The sequence below is a fragment of the Mesoplodon densirostris genome, chromosome 5, assembly GCF_025265405.1.
Source record: "Mesoplodon densirostris isolate mMesDen1 chromosome 5, mMesDen1 primary haplotype, whole genome shotgun sequence".
Taxonomy (NCBI): Eukaryota; Metazoa; Chordata; class Mammalia; order Artiodactyla; family Ziphiidae; genus Mesoplodon; species Mesoplodon densirostris.
In genome coordinates this window covers 10,824,379-10,836,704 of record NC_082665.1, presented here as the reverse complement: position 1 = coordinate 10,836,704, position 12,326 = coordinate 10,824,379, and the positions used below count along the sequence as shown (strand labels likewise).

The 12,326-nt window shown below is 48.1% G+C and overlaps 1 protein-coding gene across 1 annotated transcript in view; it reads right to left on the bottom strand.

The window, feature by feature from the left end:
* The window catches only part of RCAN1 (regulator of calcineurin 1), a 97,090-nt gene that overhangs the window by 16,210 nt on the left and 68,554 nt on the right, over nucleotides 1-12,326 (bottom strand). The gene's annotated exons all lie outside the window — the stretch shown is intronic.

Sequence of the window (12,326 nt, the reverse complement as noted above, 5' to 3'; positions counted from 1 at the left end):
TTGATACCTTAAAAGAGAGGTCACAGTTCATCCAAGATTTCATCTTGTTTGTTCAATTCCGTGTGCACTTGAAATCCCATTAACTCTTTTTTCTTTATTACCTCAATCTTTCCCTAGTACGTGAAGGTTAACCCCCCACCTCTGTCACTTCTTAGAAACGCACTATTTGCAAAGCTTAAGATGGAGAAATAGCCACAGGCTAAGCAAAACTATACTTAATGACTTGAAGACCAGCAGCCCCGGATTAAGGGAGGTAACTTTTATTTAAAGCCAGTTGGGGCCAAAGCCCCCCCTAATAATCCTTCCTCAATTGTTCTCTTTATTCCTTTCTAGACCCACTTTGCTTTAATGATTGATTTTCACTTCTGCTTTGAAGCTCTTCTGAAGCCAGGGCACAATCCTGCAGTGACAAAAACGTGGACAAGAACACTGGTGCAGGGGCTTGGCTTCCCCGCTGGCGCAATGGTTAAGAATCCGCCTGCCAATGCAGGGGACATGGGTTCGAGCCCTGATCCGGGAAGATCCCACATGCCATGGAGCAACTGAGTCCGCGTGCCACAACTACTGAGCCTGCGCTCTAGAGCCCGCGAGCCACAACTACTGAAGCCTGCGTGCCACAGCTGCTGAAGCCCACGTGCCTAGAGCTTGTGCTCCGCAACAAGAGAAGCCCCTGCAATGAGAGGCCCACTCACAGCAACAAAGAGTAGCCCCCGCTTGCCGCAACTAGAGAAAGCCCGCATGCAGCAACGAAGACCCAACGCAATCAAAAATAAATAAGTAAAATAAATAAATTTATTTTAAAAAAGAAAAAGAACACAGTAATGCTAAAGAAACAGAATGTTGGGGGAGACTATGGTCTAATAAAACTCAACTTTAAATTAAAAAAAAGACACTCGCGCAGGGGTGGGCTGGTGACAGGCTGCTCTTGTGTTCATCAATCACCAGGACCCGGTTGCCTTCCATTCCAGCTCCAAACAGCTTTCACAACCCCAGACTGATTCATTCCCACCCAGTAAATCCCTTTACATTCAAAAGATGAGTTCGACACTGTTGTGTGAACGCTGACGGAAAAGCCCTGTTTCTCTCATTCTACGATCCATCCTCATCTCAGAAGAACTGACACAACTAAAACCCTGGGTGGCACGTGTGCTGCCTTGAGGCAGGCCCGTATTCTGTTCTGGTTCTGGTAGGTTCTCGCAGGGAACCTGGCACAGCGCTGGGGGCATGCAGACACCCCTTCAAAACCAGGTGAGTGACTGGCCAAACCAGAGTCGAAGGTCAAAAAAGAGGAAGGGGAAAAGAATGAGGTCAAACCGAACTCTGTAAATCTTTAGCACCAGATATGAAACCCAGTTTTCAATAACTTGGCTACAAAGAGTTTGTATCCACACCCAGTTTTCAATCTCAGGATCTCAGCTCAGAAATCGTTGTTTTGCCAAGTTTGGGAGAAGAGAAAAGTATTACGTGTTCCCACCCCCAGGCCCCATTTCCGTGTCTGTTGTTGGGAAGTTACCGACAGCACCACTGCGTATGCTGTCTTTTCACACTGACATTGCCTTCTTTGAGGATTATTTAAAAGTCTAGGGCTTCCCTGGTGGCGCAGTGGTTGAGAGTCCACCTGCCGATGCAGGGGACACGGGTTCGTGCCCCGGTCCAGGAAGATCCCACGTACCACAGAACGGCTGGGTCCGTGCGCCATGGCCGCTGAGCCTGCGTGTCCGGAGCCTGTGCTCCGCAATGGGAGAGGCCACCACAACAGTGAGAGGCCCACGTACCGCAGAAAAAAAGAAAAAAAAAAAAGTCTGATAAGTCGCCTGAGGAACTATCTCCTGTCACCTCCATGCGGGTAACATGATTGTGATTCATGTTGAATCAAGTTTCATGTCTGAATCAAGAATTCATGTTTGAATCAAGTGATTCAAAACATACTTAACAAACAATAAACTATCAATACAGGACAAACAAGGCACCACCACAGCTTGGATATCATGCTTTCACCATGAAAAGCAAGAACAATCATTTGTTCGTTAGGAAAATTGGGGTGTTTATGGCAAGTGACTTAAAATTTGAACACCCATCTTTGCACCAGAGCATCTGAGAAGTGAGAGCTGCCTCCTTTCCCTCAAGTCTAGAACGGCCAAGTTAGTTTACTGGTTGTGAACTGGCAGCCCCTCTCCCCCCAAATAAAAATATTAGTTGTCAACATTTAAAAATTGGGAGGTTTCACATAGAAATAGAATTTCTGGTTCTTTTGGGATTAAAAAAAAAAAAGGAAGATGTGGCAATAATGGGCCCAGAGGTCTGCTCGGCAACGGCTGAACCCTTGGCTAAGCCCCTGCTTTTCGAATACCAATGGCCCCGTCACTCCCGACCCCAAAAGCATTTGAGTTTTTGGCCTCTGGCTTAATTTAGTAAGTCATCAAAAATAGATTAGTCACCTGCTTTGAGCCAGATATTGAGAGGTAGGGATACGCACAAAGCAGCTTACCCATCCATATCCCCGTGGCTCAAAATGTTCTGCGTCAAGTAATCTACTCCAAATAATACATTGAGAGAGTGTGTCCCTCGCTCCTTACACAGCAATTCTTTCTTTTCTTTTTTTTGGCTCAACACATTTCTACGTGTGACTACCTGGGCATTTGCAGGCTGTTCTCTCTACTCCTGAAATTATACTCTCATGCAAGTGAATGGTGAGGACGTGATTATAGGGCTGACCTAGATTCCGCTCAAACGTTTACAAACCACAGTTGGTTTCTTTAGCAATCGTTAGGGTGACATGATTGGGCCATACCAGGGAGGCACACAGCACGACTGAGAATCAGAACGTACGGATGTCTATAGAACTGGCTTACGATGAATGAAGACAGAAGGGTTTTGTTACGACCAGTATTCAATGACACGGTTGGAAAGATGATCTAAAAGTAGACTGAGATCCAGGTATTCTCAGGGTGTGGCTTTTAAGATAGTTTTTCAAAAGATCATTTTGAGAAGACAGCATTTTAAACTGCTCTTGCAAGATTCTAGGATACAGTTTGATCAATCTTCTTATGTTGAACTAACGGTCGGAAGGCGGAGGCTGACTTCACCCTTGAGTCTGAGCTGCCCTGGCACTTCCATTCCCCGGGGAGGTCGTGGTGGCATTACTGGCCCTGGGGAGGAGAAATTACGTGGCACATACAGTGATCAACTGCCAGGGTCTGCTGAGCCCCACTTCTGCTCTTATAAACCCCCCAACCAACCAAAACTACAGCAGTTATCCTCTGAGAGAGAGCTCCTTGTGCAGGAGGTTTATTAGGGGGTTCTCCTGGGATCAACCCCCAGGGAAGGAGAGGAAAGCAGAGGGGAGGGGGGAGGAGAAAAAGAGGCTGGGCAGAGGGAGAGTAGGGCTACCATGAGGTCCCACTGGCAGCCTCGCTGGTCCTGTGGGGTGTTCTGAAGACAGGATGACCCTCATTGGAGCAGAAGGGCTGGGCCTTGATACCCCCCACTGGTCAGCTCTGGGATGGGGGCGGTACCTTGAGAAGGAGGGGACTTAGGGGGGTGGCTTTCAGCTGAAGTCATTCCCAAAGGGGGCAAGTGACAGGGCAGCTGGGGGACAAATCCATTATTCTTGAAGGGACCTGGGTGTGTCACTGTGTCCCTCAGCCAACCAACCAATGAACCAAGGAAACAGACCCAAAGTCAACGAACCAACAAGACCCAAATTCAAAGATCTGCACCCTAAGTTAATCATCTGAAATTTCTCACAAATACAACAGACTTTAAACTGGACACCATGAAAATACGACTGATTCCACTCCAAATCATTAGCTCATCTCCCCAGGTAAGGAACTTCTAAAGGAATATGGTAGTGAACTGTAGTACACTCGATAGTTTAAACTTTCAGTGTAAACCAGGTCAACTAAAACCTTGAATATTGACTCAACCGTTTCCCTCCTAGGAGGTAACTCTAAGGAAATCCTCAGGGCTGTGGGCAAAGATTTAGATGCAAATACACTCCCTGTTATTTGCATATTCTTTATGCAAATAACACATTAGAACAAGCTAACCATCCTATCAGTGACCAGCTAATAAATATGCTGAATCAATAGACTATAAAGCCACTCACACCTCACAGGAAGGAAGTGAAAACTACTTAACAACATAAAAAGATGTTCACAACTTGCTGTTAAGAAAAAAAATGCAGGTTTCAAAGCAGTGTTTGCTGTTGTGACTCCATTTTGGTGAAAAGAAAAAACATGCATGTTAGTATTAAAGAAGACTGCAGTGTTTTCCTCCTTGCTTCTTTGGACTTACTAGAATTTCTACAATGCACATGTATTACTTTTGCAATAACCAAACGGCTTTTCTCTTTCCCCTCCCCCCACCATGTTCTAGATCAATGGTCAAGGAAACCATGGTTAACAGATACACTAAGTAACGTGGAAGGTTAGTCAGAGAGGAAATCTACTCCTTTCTTTGCATAGCAGTCTGGTGTCATGAATTTTAATTCGTTATGCACCATTCCCAAACCTGGTATTTTTAACTCATTAATATTTTGGAGTGCCAACTGTTGGAAGAATCCCATGTCTTACTTAAATACCTGTAAAGACAGGGATTTCACCAGAAAGTATTTATTTTGCTTTTCTTTGATAAGCTCTCCTGCCAGCCACCTTTATCTGGTGAAACGCCCAACTCATCAGCTGTATGTGCTGAAGCAGTCTCCACAGAGTCGAGGTCAAGCACTGGCCAGCACAGGGTCCTGTGATTCCGTCCGGCTCCACAGTGTGGGCCACTAGGCTGAGCACTGCCTTAGTGTGAGCAGACCTCACACGGCTCATTCTGCAGGCTCCAGAGTGTGCTCATCAGAGAATATCTGATCTTGGGGGGGAAATCTCCCATCTGGGTCTTTCAAATGTTCCCAAGGTTGCTGCCTTCTCAGAGCAAAACTATCAAGTTCTTTCCTATCACTGCCATGTCACCACATCTACTGCTTCCTCATCTGTGTTTTTTTTTTCTCTGTTCTTCTGTCCCAGAATCACATCCAGGTCTTTTTTTTTCCTCTCCCTGGGACAGTCCTGCCCTCTGCATCTCCCTTCCAACAAGACTGGAGCGTACCTAATGAACTTTTCACCATGACTGCGTTAATGATGACAGCTATTTAATGTATAAGACCTCCCAGAGAATTTGTATTTAATCAGCAACTTCTGGAGATCAAACTCTCAGCCCCAGTGGAAGGCATCACTAAGCGGAAAGTTCCACACAGCAAGTCAGTGATAGGGAAGAATTCCTTGGACAGGTGGGCTCTTCTGGGGCCGAGTGTTGCCTACCTGGAGATGAGACACGCATTTTTCGAGCATCTACATTGAGCAGATTCTTGTCTGGGCTGTTTGGAGTTAAGAACAGACTTCCACGCCTAAAGAAAATCACTCATTTGTTTCTTGTTCAACCACCATTTAACAAGGATCTACCCCATGCCTTCTCGAACTCCACCGCTGGGTCAAATTACAACTATTACATATTCTCATAACACTGGGGACCTCTAGTTCTTAATATTTATCATATTTTAACTGGTTTCCTCCACTAAACTAAGGGCAGACCAAGTCGTGGACCCTGGAACACTTAGGACCCTCCATAAATATTTGTTGAATAAAGCATGCAGCTAAGTACCTGACTCTTCACTGCAGACACAGAGAAGAGTAGGGCATGACTCTTCCTTCAAGAACTCACAGTCAAATCAATCGTGAAATTCTTACTAAGCCATTACCGGGTGTCCCGTACTCTACGAGGGGGTTCAAAAGCCTAAGCCACAGTGCCTGACCTTACAGGGGCTTAAGATTGAAGCTTGGGAGATAAGACTGCCACTCCAGTAAGGTGATAACATGCATGAGCCCCACCTGTGTTGCAGGCAGTAAGAGCTCAGGATACTGGAGGTGGAGGGTGATGATCAGTGATGATCCTATCTCCATATCCCATTAGTCCAGTTACAGAAAGTCCTGTGGATTAAGGCCTTGAGAATGGGTTAGATTTTAAATAGGTGGGGAAAGGATATCCCTGTATTTTCTCATTACTGCTTGAATAAAAGGTATTAGGAAAGTTAACATTTTCTTCATCCACTACCGTGCAGAATCAAATAAGCAGCTGCTTTTATTAAAAGACATATACAGTTTGTTCATTTTGAACAAATTTCTTTGAGTGCCTGCATTTTGGCGCGGCACTGGTTAAGGGTTGGTATTTGTTAATCTCATGTCCTGGATTTCTTGGGAAATCCTACTTTTGCTACTTTGCTTTATTCCTAAAATACAAAGGATTTGTGCAATACATGTGGCTACATTTTTAATATTTTGGGGAAAATATCAAAATAAATGAACGTATTAGACAAAAATCTTCTGTTAGTTCACATAGCTAAACTGGGGCTTGGGGAATAATGTATCCATCAGTGTACAGGCAGAGGAGGATGCACGTAGCTACTCTAAAGGCAATTCTGGCAGATGGCATTTTCTGAAGACAGCTGCCACAAACCTCCTATCCCACATGCTATTGTAGAACCTCGCCATTCCCCCATCAAGAGGAGGGGTGTGTATCCTCCACCCTTGAATGTGGGAGGGCATTTGTGAGTGTCTCAACAGACACTGTACGGTGGAAACGACACCATATGACTTCCAAGGCTAGGTCATAAAAAGCCATGCACTTCCGCCTTGTTCTCTTGGAACCTGGTCACCATGTTTGTGGGAAGCCCAGGCAGCCCGTGGAGGGGCCCACGTGGAGAGGAACTGAGGCCCCTGGCCCAAAGCCCTGGCTGAGCTCCCAACCGACTTGCCAGCCATGTGAGTGTGACATCTTGAGAGTGGGTTCCCTGGCGCCCAACTAAGCCAACCCAGCAGATGCCACATGGAAGAGGGAAGACCCATCTCCGCGCCAATTGCAGTTTTATGACCTAAATAAAGGATTGTTGCTGTTTTAAGCCTTTAAGTTCTGGGTGGTTTGTTTCCCAGAAATAGTAACTAGAACAACATTTCAGAGATGGCAGAAGTGACAAGGCCTTTGTAACTGATTAGACTTGGAAAGCAAGTAAGGAAAGACCAAAGTGATTGACTACTTTCCCACCCAGAGTAGGATCCTTAACAGGCTGAGTGGGAGTTCGAGGAAGGGTAGGTGAGGGGTTGAGGCTGGGATGGTGACTTTGGCTTCTTGCCATTTATATAAAGTGGCCTGCTTTTCACCTGTCCCTCGACGAGAGGTAGGTACATAACATCGTGGGGAAGAGTGTAGACTCTGGAGCTAGCCTGTCTGGGTTGGAGCCCTGGCATTGCCTTTTCTTAGCTGTGTGACCTTGGGCAAGGTTCTTAACTCCCATGTGCTTCAGTTTCTTTGTCTGTAAAAGGAGGATCGCAATAACAGAACCTACCTCACAGGGTGGTTGTGACGTTGATGACCTAATGTCTCAAAAGGGCTTGGCACAGAAGAAGTTCTAGGAAAGTGTCTGCCGTTGTGATCCACAGAAATGTGGGCTGAAGAACAGCCTTACATAGTGAGGTGGGGGTGAAGAACAGCCTCTCAGACCTCCACGTCCTAATCCCGGGAACTTTGAACATGTGACCTCACATGGCAGAGGGGACTTTGCAGGCACAGGGTCCTTAAGGACCCTGAGATGGGAGATGATCCTGGATTGTCTGGGGGCAGGTCCTTATAAGGAGGAGGCAGGAGGGTCATCAGGGTTGGACCCAGACATGATGTTGGAAGCAGACATCATGGTGACATGGGGCTGTGAACCAACACTGTAGCCTCTAGAACCTGGAAAAAGGCAAGGAAACAGATTCTTGATTTTAGCCCACTGAGACTGATTTTGGAGTTCTGACCTCTAGCACTGTAAGATAATAAACCTGTGTGGTTTCAGGAACTAAATCTGTGGTACTTTGCTACAGCAGCCATAGGAAACTAATCCAGATTTTAACCTTGAGGAAGGTGGCTTTATAGCACATGGAGCAGATAGAATGAAAAGAAGATGGGTTTTGGAATCAATAAAACATCTCTTTATTCCTCGTCTCCTGACTTAGCATTGGTGGGACATTTTCTCTTTAATCTTAGCTTGTGGAGTAGCCGAAGCCCCGGCTCTGGTATGAGCACTGACTCCAGCCCTTGCTTGCTGGGGATCATCCAACAATGGGTGCCAGCCAGCAAGACCACAGTGGTTATACATGGCCAGAATCTGGCCTGATTGGCTTGACATCCCTCCTGATTGGTTGGTGCCCACAAACTACTAGTTGCTATGAATTTCAAATATTACCTCTAGGCTTAAAACTCTGAGTTTCTTCTTCTGTAAATTAGGCACAATCTAAGTCAAAGGTGGTGGAATTAGCGTAGGTAAGTAGTTCTCACAATGTGATTTCCAAAGCAGCAGCATCTCATTACCTGGGAATGTGTTAGAAGTGCAAAATTTTGCCTCACTTACTGTAGCTGGTAGAATTCGAAAATGGCCCATTCCCCCCCTTCCCCAGGGCACATGGCGGGCAGGACCATGGCCATGACGGATTTTACCCATGATTAGGTTATGTTACACAGCACAGTGTTTTGTTTTGTTTTTTAACTTTTTTTTGCGGGGCGGGGGGAGGTGCTGCATCATGCGGGATCTTTATTCCCCAACCAGAGTTCGAACCCATGCCCCCTGCATTGGGAGCAAGGAGTCTTAACCACTGGACTGCCAGGGAAGTCCCACACAGCACGGTTTGTGAAAGGGAGATTAGCTAGGCTGAGCCCTTAGAGCCTACCAGGCTCCTTCTGAAGGCAGAGATTTCACGTGTGAGAGGAGAGATCCCTTGTCACTGCCTTGAAGGAGGAGGGGCCCAAGTGGCAAGGATGTGAGTGGCCTCTCGGAGGGAGGGTAGTCCCAGAAGGAAACAGGGATCTGTTCCCAGAAGCAGATTCTTCCCCAGACCTCCGGAAAGGAAGGCAGCCCAGCCTATGGCTCGATTCTACCCTTGTGTGACCCAGAGCAGAGAAGGCAACCACACCACACCCTGAGTCCCGACTACAGACCTGTCTGCTAATAGCTAATAAGCGGGTGTGGCATTAGTCACTCAATTTGTGGTATTTCATTATGCAGCTAAGAATTTATTTACTGAATCAGAAGCTCTGTGTTTTAACAAGCCCTCCAGGTGACTGTGAGGCACGCTCAAGTTTGAGCACCTCTGGTGTCCATAAAGGGCCCACACAGCCGAGCCTGGCGCCGTTAGGTGGCGTGAGCAGCAGCTGCGGTTGTCCTGTCATATATTCTAAGGATCTTTCCGCTCCTTTGTTGCATCTGAAAAAGTTTTAAAAAGCACGAACGCACAGAATCTTCCAGAGGTGCCCTTTTCAGGTGTAAGATCAGACTGATCCCTGGACATTCTGCAAACACCAGACAAGGGGTCCGTGCAAACTTCCCTTTTCCCCTTCAACCTAAGAGTCCAGGGCAGCTGGAGCTAATAGCCATAAAGCAGTGGCAGAAGGGAAGTTTGAAGGGAAGTGGGCCAGGGAAGGCAGGACCACATCCCATCTTCTGAGAAGCTGCAAGCAGGGGCAGGTTGACCAGAGTCTCTGAAACTATAAAAGCAGGACCTACCTCTTTGGGTGGTTATGAGGCTGTAAAGCCATGCCCGGGACTCAGCACAGGGCCTGGCAAAGGGATGGGGAGGGTCAGGGGAACTGGTCCTGCCTTTGTCCCCTTTATCATCTTCCTCCATTTCATCCGTCTGCATCCTTCTCACTTCTCCCAGCTTTTTTTTTTTTTTTTGACTCTTTTTTTGATTAGTGTTAGCATGGTTTATTTTTTCCACCCATTTATTTTTAATCTATATGTACCTTTATAGTTAAAGTGGGTTTCTTATAGACAATATATGGTTGGCCTTGTTTTTTGATCCACTGTCACAATCTCTGTCTTTTCATTGGTCTTTTCATTTGACTATTGACGTTCAAAGTGCTTACCGATTTAGCTGGATTCGTATCTGACGTATTTGTGATGATTTCTCACTCCTTTTAAAATCCTTGCCCGTTTCTTACCCTGCATCATTCTTTCCATCTCTCTGGCTGGTTCCTGAGTCTCCCCCCTCCCCCCACCCCCTCTACTCGTGTGAGGACTCCTTCACAGTGGGCTCTCCTGAGGGTCCTGGTGCAGGGTAACATGTGTGGATGGCCAAGGACACTTTTGCGTGAGCTTAGGGCAGCCTGTTTATCTGAAGACATGGCTGGAAGCTCCGCCCAGTTCTCTGCAGGATGGTCCACAGACAGGACCTGGAGCACAGAGAGGAGGACGCGTCTTGGGAAGGATGCTGGAAAGTGAGCCTCAGAAAACGCACTGCCACGCCCTCTTCTCTGAGACGTTCCCAACTTGGGTGTTAGAAATGGCCCGTCCTCCTCTCCGTCAGCCCTTCTATGGCCTCCATTTGCTTTCAGGAGAAAACCCGGCATCTTGTTGCCTCTTGGTGCAGGTCCCGCCCTCGACACAGTCCAGCTCCGGCCACTATCCTGGTTCATCGATGCTGTCCAGGCCGGTCTTCAGGTCTCAGAACCTTTATCCGGGCTGCCGTCTGCCTGGAGCATCTCCCGCATCTGCTCTGGGCTGAGTCCTACTTGAATAACAATATAAACATCACTCCTCAGAGAAGCTGCCCCTGGCCCCCCAGACACGGGGAAGTCCTCTATTAAGTACTCCTTTTCCTTCCTGAAACATATGACAACGGCAGTTGGTCTGGGGTTTAGGGCTGGAAAATGACCTTCCTGCTGCCGGCCACACTGCCACATCTTGCCTGGGTCCGGGCTCAGCGACTCTCTGTTGACTGAGTGACCAAATGAATTAATGACCACGCTCTCTGTCAACTCCAAAATACTGATCTAAAAAGAGGAATTTAGGGGAAAAAAAACCATATTTGGTAGCACTTTTTTTTGTTAATTTATTTATTTTTGGCTCGTTGGGTCTTCCCGCTGCACGCGGGCTGTGCGCGGGCTCCCTCCAATCGCAGCGAGCGGGGGCCCCTCCCTCCTGCGGTGGCCCCTCCCCCCACGGTGGCCCCTCCCCCCCCACGGTGGCCCCTTCCCCCCACGGTGGCCCCTCTTGCAGCGGAGCACGGGTTCCAGGTGCATGGGCCCCGGCAGCCGCGGCACACAGGCTCAGCAGTTGTGGCTCACGGGCTCCGGAGCGCAGGCCCAGCAGTTGTGGCGCACGGGCCCCGCTGCTCCACGGCACGTGGGATCCTCCCGGACCAGGGCTTGAACCCATGTCCCCTGCACCGGCAGGCAGACTCCCAACCACTGCGCCACCAGGGAAGCCCTGGTAGCTTTGAAGACTTGTAAATGAGTGAGTGATGGAAAATATGATTTGGGGATTCCTTTCCTTAGTCATTCAACAAGCATCCTTCTGAGCATCTTCCCTGTCCAAGGAGCCAAGCTGGTCTCCGAGAGAGAGCAGGTGAAGGAACACGGCCTTGCTCTCGGGAAGCACCCATTTAGGTCAGAGTGAAAGGCCGGTACTCGGAACTACCCTTTAAGTCTTAGCGAACAGCAGTATGAGTGATGCGTGCGGAAGAAAGGGAGCCCAGGGTACCACTGGGTGCAGGTCGGGAAGCCTCGTAAGGCTGTGCTACACGAACTCCAAGATACATCCCCGAAGGCCAGTGGGCAGTTCGATAGATGGAGGCATTTGATATGTGGACGAAGCTTCTTCTCCGGCCCTGTCAGCCGTGTGACAGCCACTGGGACCACCTTTCCGGTGCTCTGTGCCTGCAGTTGGGGGTGGGCTTACTGGCCGTCTGGGTCAGTGGCCCTGGCGACTTCTCAGTGGGATGTGAGCTAAACCAGGAGGCAAGAGCAAAGCAGAGTCACGAGAGCAGCCCCCCTGTACCCCGGCCTTGCTTCCATGTCATGTCACTTCAAGTCTGCTTCTTGCTCTGGTCAGGAGACTACAGCAATACACAATGGGCAGTGTGGGCTGGGCAGCACGTGCCACTCACCCTTCCAAAGCCTGGCTGGAGGACAGTCCGAACCCTGGCTTGACATTTTCCAACAAAAGTTTGTACCAGCAACGTACGATGGATCCCCACTGAAAACTGATCTGAGCCATGACTAAGAAGGTCATTCTGGAAATGAGGAAGTGTATCCTGGGCCCCTTGTGGTTTCTGAGGAAAGCTGCTGCAATGTGGGACACGGGTGAAAGAACACTGAGAAAAGAGATGAGTTTGCTCAGCCTGTCCCTGTGAAGAACGGGCGAGATGAATGAATGGGAAGATCCTTTATGTCCTAAGAGTCTGTGAGCCGATGGCTTGTCTCAGCGTTTCTCAACGCTTACACTCACGACGTTTTAGACAAAACAGATT